This window comes from Lithobates pipiens, unplaced genomic scaffold, assembly GCF_037356315.1.
Source record: "Lithobates pipiens isolate NorthernLeopardFrog02 unplaced genomic scaffold, aLitPip1_a1.2 Scaffold_19, whole genome shotgun sequence".
NCBI classification, from domain to species: Eukaryota; Metazoa; Chordata; class Amphibia; order Anura; family Ranidae; genus Lithobates; species Lithobates pipiens.
In genome coordinates, this window is record NW_027507764.1 from 353410967 (window position 1) to 353420681 (window position 9715).

Genomic DNA, 9715 nt, shown 5'->3' on the forward strand with positions numbered 1-9715 from the left:
CTGATTTTTCTGGACTTTCAGTTAATATGACGAAATCCACTGCACTCCCCATGAAAATACCCCCTTCTCAGTGTGAGACCCTCCGGAGTTCCTTCCCTTTGCATTGGTCAACCGATAAAATATCTTATTTGGGCATTTATGTCACACCACAATTGTCCTCTGTCTTTGCAGCAAACTTTCCAGCATGTGTGTCCCGTCTTCGAAATATGCTTAAACTCTGGAGCACCTACCGCATTTTGTCCTTGGAAGAGTCACGGCAGTCAAAATGGCCCTCCCACCTAAACTACTATATCACCACTTACTAAACCCTCCACCTTTATCAAACAGGACATGGCGAGAGTGGATCTGCGGGCCCTCTTGTGGGGATACAACGCCACATTTCGCACGATGCAAGGAATCTCTCCTCTAACGAAGACGGCCCTCGCGCTATGGTACAATAAAGCTAATCTTTACGTCCTGTCCACCGACCCAAGCCCTCTCTCTCCGTTATTTGACAATTTGGCCCTACCTGCTTTTTTTAGCTAGGGAACATTGTGGGACATACACGCGTACAATAGCTAATTAATTTGTCCATCCCACCACTGGTCATTTCCGCCCCCCTCAGACCCACAGACTACTATTACGACAGACTGGCTGACCACAATCTCGCTAACCCAATTCTGTAGAAATCTCCACTTATCAGGGAGGGCCCACAGACCACTCACGCCATTTGAGGACCTATGCAGTCTTTCTCAGACCCCTAGACACACCTTATCGTTAATATACAAAGATATTCAAGCCCACTTACATGACTCTTTACCCGCATACACAAGTAAGGGGTCCAGAGATCTGAATATGGAGATATCTGTGCTGGAGATATCTCCAGCACAGTGGACTACCTCGTTCACACTCGCACATAAATCATCCAGGTCCGGGTTCACGCAAGAGAAGAACTACAAATTGTTGTCGAGGTGGTACAGGGTTCTGGTCTCGGTGCACAGGATGTTCCCATCAACCACAGATATATGTTGGCGATGTCACGGAGTACAAGGATCCTACATCCATATATGGTGGGATTGTGTTAAGGTTCGTCCATTCTGGGATAAGATTTTTGGGATACATAATGATGTATATCAAACTTCGTTGTCTCCTTCGCCTCTGACTGCCCTCCTATCCATCCACCCAGGAACGATTAAATCTTGGAGGCGATGTCTTTTAAGATTCTTCCTCTCAGCAGCTCGCCATGTCATTTCCCTATACTGGAAGAAGGACTCCATCCCCCCTATTTCTAGTTGGGTGGACATCCTTAATGACATGATGCTCATGGAGGAATTGCAAGCGAAGGCGGAGGACACATATGATAAGTTTACCCTGTTGTGGTCCCTCTGGCATCACCATTCCAAGTCGGAACTTATTCCTTAATAATCTTAGGATCTAACGGACAGAGCTACCGCCACTTATGATTGGAGGTTGGCGTCACTGGGGTGACCATAAGAGATACTTGGGGGATGGACCTACTTGAATCTGCCCCCACGCCCGACCTTATATGGCGCATTTTATACCAACAAATGAGAATTATTCATACATGACCTCTTTGGTAAATGCATTTGCTGTGCTCCACCCCCCCCCCTTCCTTTTTTTTTTTTTTTCCTTCTATCCACCCTTACCCCCTTGCTTTGATACTCCGGCTACCCTCTTCTATATGACAAAGTATTGGATAGCAATTATACCTGGGCAGTGTCGGAAAGATGATGACACTGCGCAGGAAAACGAGTGTTTTTTTTCTCAATACGAAAAAATGTTCTAAGTCACTAAAGCTGTTCGTATTTGCACTTGGCACTAAGGAGGGAGCACCTCAGCTCCCTCACCCCCTCCCCCCCCCCCTGCTCCACCCTAACCCTGTTCACTCCTCTGTACCCCCCCCCCCCTTTTTTTTTTTTTCCTTCCCCTTTTTTTCTTACCACTGTGCCTATTTGATGTTAATTGTGCCATACTGTGGTTACCTGTTTCCATGTTTGTTTTTATATTATCTTGCATATAATAAAAATATATTATATCTATTTAGAGCCCTATCTATCGTTATCCCCAAAACTTTTTTATAGATAAGCTACAACGGCATGTTATTAACAGGTTTGTCTGGCAGAGCAAACGGCCTAGACTTTCCAAACATGTTTTAGATAATTCTCAAACAACTGGTGGTCTGGGCCTACCGAATCTCTGGCTCTATTTCCTGGCCACTTGTTTCTCCCCGATAGCCCAATGGAATATTCCGGATTCCAAAGTACCCTGGGTCAAGTTTGAATATCTATCAAACCTTATTGGCTCCCTTATATACTATGGACTCCCACTAAATCTATACAAAAAATTGCCTCCCTAAATACCTTAGTAGCGCATTCTCTTATACTGTGGAACTGTTATAAGGGTAGACTCGGCCTGGTTTCGCCCGCTCCTCAAGGCTCATCTTTCCTAGGAGACCCCTCATTTACCATAGCTTTTAAACATCCAGAAGGTTTCTCTTGTTGGATCTCTAACTCTTTGGTTACTTTAGCTGACCTTCAAGTAGGTGACTCCTTCACCACGTTTGACCTCCTCCGCACACGAAAACAGATTCCACTTAGGAAACACTTCCACTATTTGCAAATAAGACATTTTTACACTTCCCACTTTGCTCTCACTCCATCTTTCCCTCCTACACCATTTGAACAGATCTGCCATGACTCCCCAGAGGAAGGGGCCTTATTTTCCACCCTTTATAAAACAGCACTCTCTTCGGAGTTCCTAGGAGAACCATCATATAAAAGTAAATGGGAGTTAGATCGTAATGAACAGTTTGCCCCAGAGGACTGGGACACAATGCTGGATAACCTGCGCAAATCCTCAAAATCCTTAGCTGTTAGAGAAACTGCCTATAAAGTATTGACTAGATGGTATTACACCCCATCCAGACTTCAGTCCATTTTTCCGGGGACATCCGGAAATGTTTCAGGAGCTGTCAGCTCCCGGGTACATTTAGGCATATATTTTGGGACTGTGGCCTACTTTCTCTGGTTTGGAAGAAAGTAACTGCCATAGCATTTGCGATTTCTGGTACATCTTTACAGCTCACAATCTCCATGTGCCTACTTGGAGCATCAATTCCAGGTATTTTCCAACACGAAAAATGCCTTATTCACACTATTTGCATAGCTACTGTTAAGGTTTTCAGATGGTGAGTCTGACTTAGTGGAAGGGGACCACTCTTACGGCTCTGGTTCTGGTCTCACTGGAATGGGGACAGGGAGACCGGAGCGCAGCGGGGTAGGAGAGTCCAGCCAGGTGCAGCAGCGGGTACTGGGTAGATGAGGATCCTCTGGAGCAGGAACTCTCTGTAGCAGGGGAGCAGCTAGGAGAAGACTGCAGACCGTGGAATCAGGATGGATGGCTCTTCAGGATGCGAAGGTAGCAGATGCAGAAGTAAGCAGGAGTCGGCAGAGGTATCAGGTACAAGCAGAGGTTCGGCAACAGGAAAACAGTACAAGAAGAGTCAAACAAGCCGGGGTCGGAGCAGGAGAGGTCAACAAGGTCAGACGGAGCCGGGTCAGGTATCAGATAGGTAGCAGGCAGATAAGCAGGTTACTTCAGGCACAAGCTGCAGACGAACAGCACAGAACATCTGCAGCTGTTCCTTTAAAAAGGGCCACTGGCACCAATAGCGCTAACGCGCACACGTGCGTGCCACGCGCACATCCGAATGACGTGCACCCGCTCGCGTTCGGAGACGCGCGTGGCCCATGACGACCCGCGGCACGAATGCGCGTGCGCGAACGGAGACCCGATCGTGCAGAACGGACGGATTCCTGACAGCTACTCTGTGGGCCATTCCTCTGCACTGGAAATCCCCTACAGTTCCCCTTTCCTCTGTTTTTAACGGAATATATTCCATTATGCTAAAGGAAAAGATTTTATATACGTTATGTGCTAAAATGCACCTGTTCGAACGTAGATGGAATGCCTGGAAAACTCATAGGAATATCTTACTACCACAAGACTAATCACCAGTATGGGTTGCCAGACCTCGCACAATTGAAATGCTGAGGTATACCCAAGAGCCAGCGGGGTGTTCGCCAGAGCCTCCAGTGGTGAGGATGGACTTCGCTGCAGTCTGGCTCCAGGTCGTGGCCCCTAGGGTCTCACAGCTCACGCTCACAGTAGGCTAGAGGAGAAGGAAGCAGCAGGCTGGAACGACAAGGATAGTAAGGGGATATGGTAGAGGTCAGGGAAACCAGCAGACAGGAACAACAGAGTGCATGCCAAAGGTTCAGGGTCACAGGCAGACAGGGATGGTCAGGGACATGCAAAAGGTCAAGGTCACAAGCAGACAGGAATCGTTGAGAACACGTCAAGGTCAGTAACAGAGTCAAACATAGAGCACATGGCAAGCAGGAACCAGGAAGCCAAATACACAATGGTTGATCAGCACTGTTGGCTTGCAGTGCACAGGTTAATATAGGGTTCCCTGATAGGGCTTGGGGTGGAGCCATGCTTAGAGGAGAGGTTATAAAAACCACCAGGTGGAAGTGGCTGGCCTCTTACTCAGAACACATGAGGGGAGGTAAGCAACCAGAAGAAGATCACTGCATAACCATGACACATCTGCCTTCGTCCTTAAAAAAAAAAAAAAACTGAAAGACTGAATGACCTCACTAATTGAACTCCACACTGCTATTATTTTGAACACGCCCCTTTCAATTAATGATTTAATTACACAGAATCAGCAGCATGCATATCATGACTGTTGGGTCCTTTGTTTTTTTATTACTCTACTACACCTACTGTAAATAATTTTCAATGTAGAAATATAATTTATACCAAAAAGTGATTGATCTGGTTAGTGATGTTGGACTGCTATTATTTTGAAAACAACTATATGTGTCCATGGGGCTCAGCTGTTGTGTTGCAAATGAGCTTACGATTACTGCTTATGATCTGAAACCGATCGGATAGCCTCCCGAACATGTGATAACTAATCTCTGTGATCACATGATCAGGAACCCTGCCTTCCCCCCAGCATTAAAGTGATTCTAAAGTCTTATATTTTTTTTAAATAAAAATAAGAGGTTTATGCTTTCCTGCTCTGTGCAATGGTATGGCACTGGGCAGTCCCTTACCTCCTCTTTTACCCCCCCCCCCCACCCGTGCTGTCTGCTCCTCCTCTCCTCTGTGTGCCCCCATAGAAAGCCCTGTGCTTTGGCACACTTGTGCAGGCGTGCAACCCAAACCAGCTGTGTGTGTTCATAGACTCGCACACTTCCCTCCTCACAGGATTAGACCGAGGGCAGCAGAAGCCAATGGTGCTCATTGATGCCGGTTTATCCTGTGAGAAGAGGACACTGCAGCCAGACACTGTGATGGATCGTGAAAGGACTTGGGTAAAACTGTTTGAACTGGTTTTGGAAGAGTTTTTACCTTAAAGCGGGAGTCCACTGTCTGGAAGTTTTTTTTTTTGTTAGCAGTATCACAAGCAATAACAGTACTAAACTAAGCACTCACTTCTTTAGTTTTCAAATCGATTTCCTGTCACTTTTTTCCGATATGGATAAGTTATAAACTTTCCTCCCGAGCGTTTCCATATTGCCTGTGGGCATGTGAAGCCCACAGGCATCCTCTTCCGGGATACGGGCATGCTGATGGACCAGCATGCACCGCCCGTTAGAGCGCCGATCTCGCGCATGCGCAGTATCGCCGCCATTAATTGCAGAGGTTGTCATCACAACGGGCGGCGTCGTCGGAAGTCCCGCCCCGTTGTGATGGCAACGAAGATAACGCTCATATAACCAGCTGAAGCAGAGAATCCGAGGAGAGAGCGGCGCTGGAGTTAGAGGAAAGGTAAGTATTAAACAATCTTTTAAAATTACCGGAAAAACGTACAACCCACCTAAATTCAACCGAAAATATTATGAATTATATTCTAATTTAAATAAAAACGGCTTCTCTCTCTCTCTCTCTATATATATATATATATATATATATATATATATATATATATATATATATATATATATATATATATATATATTTTACTTATTTATATTGGCAGATTTTTTTTTTAACTGCAGTTAGTATATATATATATATATATATATATATATATATGTGCATTTCTTACAAAGTATTACAGAGATAATTTATATCTATATATCGTTTTTATGTCAAATGCCTTATAAAAATTCGTATGTGTATATATATGTGTATATATGTGTGTGTATGTATATATATATATATATATATATATATATATATATATATACATACACACACACACAAATTTTTATAAGGCATTTGACATAAAAACTAATATTTTTATATATTTTTATATTTTTTTCTGTCAAATGCATTAAAAAAATACGTGTGTGTGTGTGTGTGTGTGTATATATATATATATATACACACACACACACATACGTTTTTTTTTAATGCATTTGACATATAAAATATATATATATATATATATATAATATATATATATATAGTTTTTATGTCAAATGCATTAAAAAATTTCGTATGTGTGTATGTATGTGTATATATATATATATATATATATATATCTATAGATATAGAGAGAGAGATATCTAGCGATATATATATATATATATATATATATAATATATATATATCTTTAGAAATATATTTTTAATAAATAATTAAATTAAATGTATACACCTTCATTTATTATTATAATTATTTTACATTTTTTTATTTTTATTGTGGTAATTTTCATATATTATGTGTGTATATATTCGCAAACAAATGTGTGTTTAGTTTAAAAATAATCAAAATAAAAACCTTACTTAGCTTTTCTCCTTATCTGTAAATACACCCCTACCCTACCCCACCCCTTATATCAATTCCTTTCTTATCTAATCTAACTAGTTGTAAATTCTTTAGAAGTGACAATTTCAGACCATTTGTTTGCATGGTCCTAAAAATATATCCGTAGGTAGAGTGTGTATGTTATTAGAGAGATATATATATATATATATACACACACACACACACACACACACACTCATTAGAATATATATATATATATATATATATATATATATATATATATATTTATATATTTAGAGATAGCAACATAAAGAGATAAACTGTGGTCTTACAATATTTATTTCCTTTTACCTACATTTAACGTTACGTCATTATATTCAGATCTAAAGTCATTAATCACTGCCTAATTTTTGAACATTGCAGAAAAGAAAAAAATTGGTCCAAATTTATTCTCGATATCAACATGGTAAGTAAAAATTATTATTTATCAAATTTTTATTTTTATTTTGTTTCGAAGATATAATGACCATTCATAATTTCCTTTTCATTTGAAGGCTAATAATTCTGGGACATCGGCAGACATCGTCGAATACTATTCTTCATTTAGTCAAGAGGAAAGAGTAAGTTTTCCATCTATGTTTTTAAAAATCATTTGTTAAAGCGGAGGTCCACCCTAAAATGGACCTCCGCTCATCGGAATCCCCCCCCTCCGGCGCCACAATTGGCACCTTTCAGGGGGGAGGGGGGTGCAGTTACCTGGATAATCCAGTTAATTGCACCCACTTCCGGGCTAACTCTCTGCGTAAAGGGGCGTACGTTACGCCCCTTTCCGCAGAGAGCCCGCCCCCTTCAGCAAGTGCCCCGCTGCCTGCTGGGAAACACACAGTTCCCAGAGGCAGCGGGGACTGTCCGGATTGCGCCGCGCGGCTCGCGCATGCGCAGTAGGGAACATGGAAATGAAGCCGAAAGGCTCCATTTCCTGATTGCCATACCCAAGATGGCGGCGGCAGCACCCGAGTGTCGATCTAGAGATCGGCTTCGGGTGCCGACATCGCGGGTGCGCTGGACAGGTAAGTGTCACCATTTTACAAGTCAGCAGCTGCAGTATTTGTAGCTGCTGGCTTTTAAAAAAAAAAAAAGCGGAGTCCCGGTGGACTCCCGCTTTAAATCATTTGTTCTTTCTTTTTATTTTATTTTTTTTAAAGTGGAGGTCCACCCTAAAGTGGACCTTCCGCTCATAGGAACACTGCCCCCCTCCGGCGCCACCATCTTGACCTTTCTGGGTGGAGTACAGGTATCTGCACCCACTTCAGGGATAGATATGTTCAGAATAAACACCCCTTTCCGTAGATATCTACGCCCTTTGGCAAAGGTCCCCCGCTGTCTGCTGTGAAGCACACAGATCCCAGAGATAGCGGGGACCATCCTTACTGCAGAGCGCGACTCGCACATGCGCATTAGGGAAACGGGAAATGAAGCCGCAAGGCTCCACTTCCTGATTCACATAGCCAAGATGGAGGCGGCAGCACCCGAGAGACAATAGATAGTTTGGTTTTGGGTGCCACATTCGCGTGCGCGCTGGGCGGTTAAGTGTCATTATTCTAAAACTCAGCAGCTGCATTATTTGTAGCTGCTGGCTTAAAAAAAATAACTAAAAAAAGACAGGACTCAAGCTTTCAATTCATCGGCTTTAGGTACTACAGCTTATGAATTATCCCCCAAAAAAGTTAGCTGACCATTGTGCGATCAAGATCAACACCTTATGCCAATCTTATGCCAACCTTATGCCAAGAAAATATGTAATTCTATATCCATAGAAATTGACTGAAGAATACATCAAAGTTTTTTTTTACAAACATTTTATTATATAACAATGTCTATTAGAACTATCAGCTTACCTCAATTTTTTATTTATTTATTTTTTTAAAACCAAAATCATTTGTACAAGAGATCTCAAATTTTTGTTTTATTTATTGCTAATTAAACAAACTAATATATGATTTAAATAAAATTTTTAAATTATCTATTCAATGTTTTGCTTTTAGCGCAAGATAATAGTCCAGCAGCTGTTAGCGAGGTACCCCGCACGAGACATTGACCGTGCCTTCCCAGTGAATCCAACGGTTACTTCGTCGAGTGTTGCCTCATCCACATCAGAAAATCTAGAAACGAACGATGACAGAATAGGCAACATAGACTGGTGTCAGTGTCAATGCTGTATACCAATGGCTACCCAGGTGGAATCAGTTTGTTGCCGGGAAACAGCCGAGGTAGACGGATGCATACCAGAGGGAAGGAAATGCATAACAGAGGCTGATATTTTCACGTCTCAAATCGCAACAGAGGAACACGTCAGACTCATGTTTACCATGTTGTATTTAGAGGAACGTCCTGTTGTCGATGCCGACAACAATAGGTCAGTGAATTTGTTAATATTATTACATGAGACTACCCATCGTTTTAAATTAAAAGGTCTCTTAAAGTTATCTGTTTGTTTTAAATCAAAACAATGTTTTATTTCAGGAGATTACGCAAAACAGCGTATCGTGCTTTTATTGCATGGATCTACGGTTTTTTAGGGAAGGGGAATCGTAGGGTCATCCCATCGTGTGCAGTAAAAGTAGTGCGTCAGACCTTTCCAGATCCAAATGGGAGTTATGTTGGATTTCTTTACTCCGAGGACTACGACGCATCGGAAATGGCGTTTCACTAAATTAGTTTTTTTAGTTTTTACAGTTGACCTTTTTTGCATTTTTTTATTCTATATATTATTAATGTTAGCAGTTTATTTGATTTTGGAATGTTTTTAGTAAAATTTATAAATAAAAAAATTAAATTTATTAAAATGAGTTATTTGTATTATTTCTAAGAGGATCAAAGTTATTAATTAATTCGATGTGTACGATAAGAGTATGCACTACCTAAA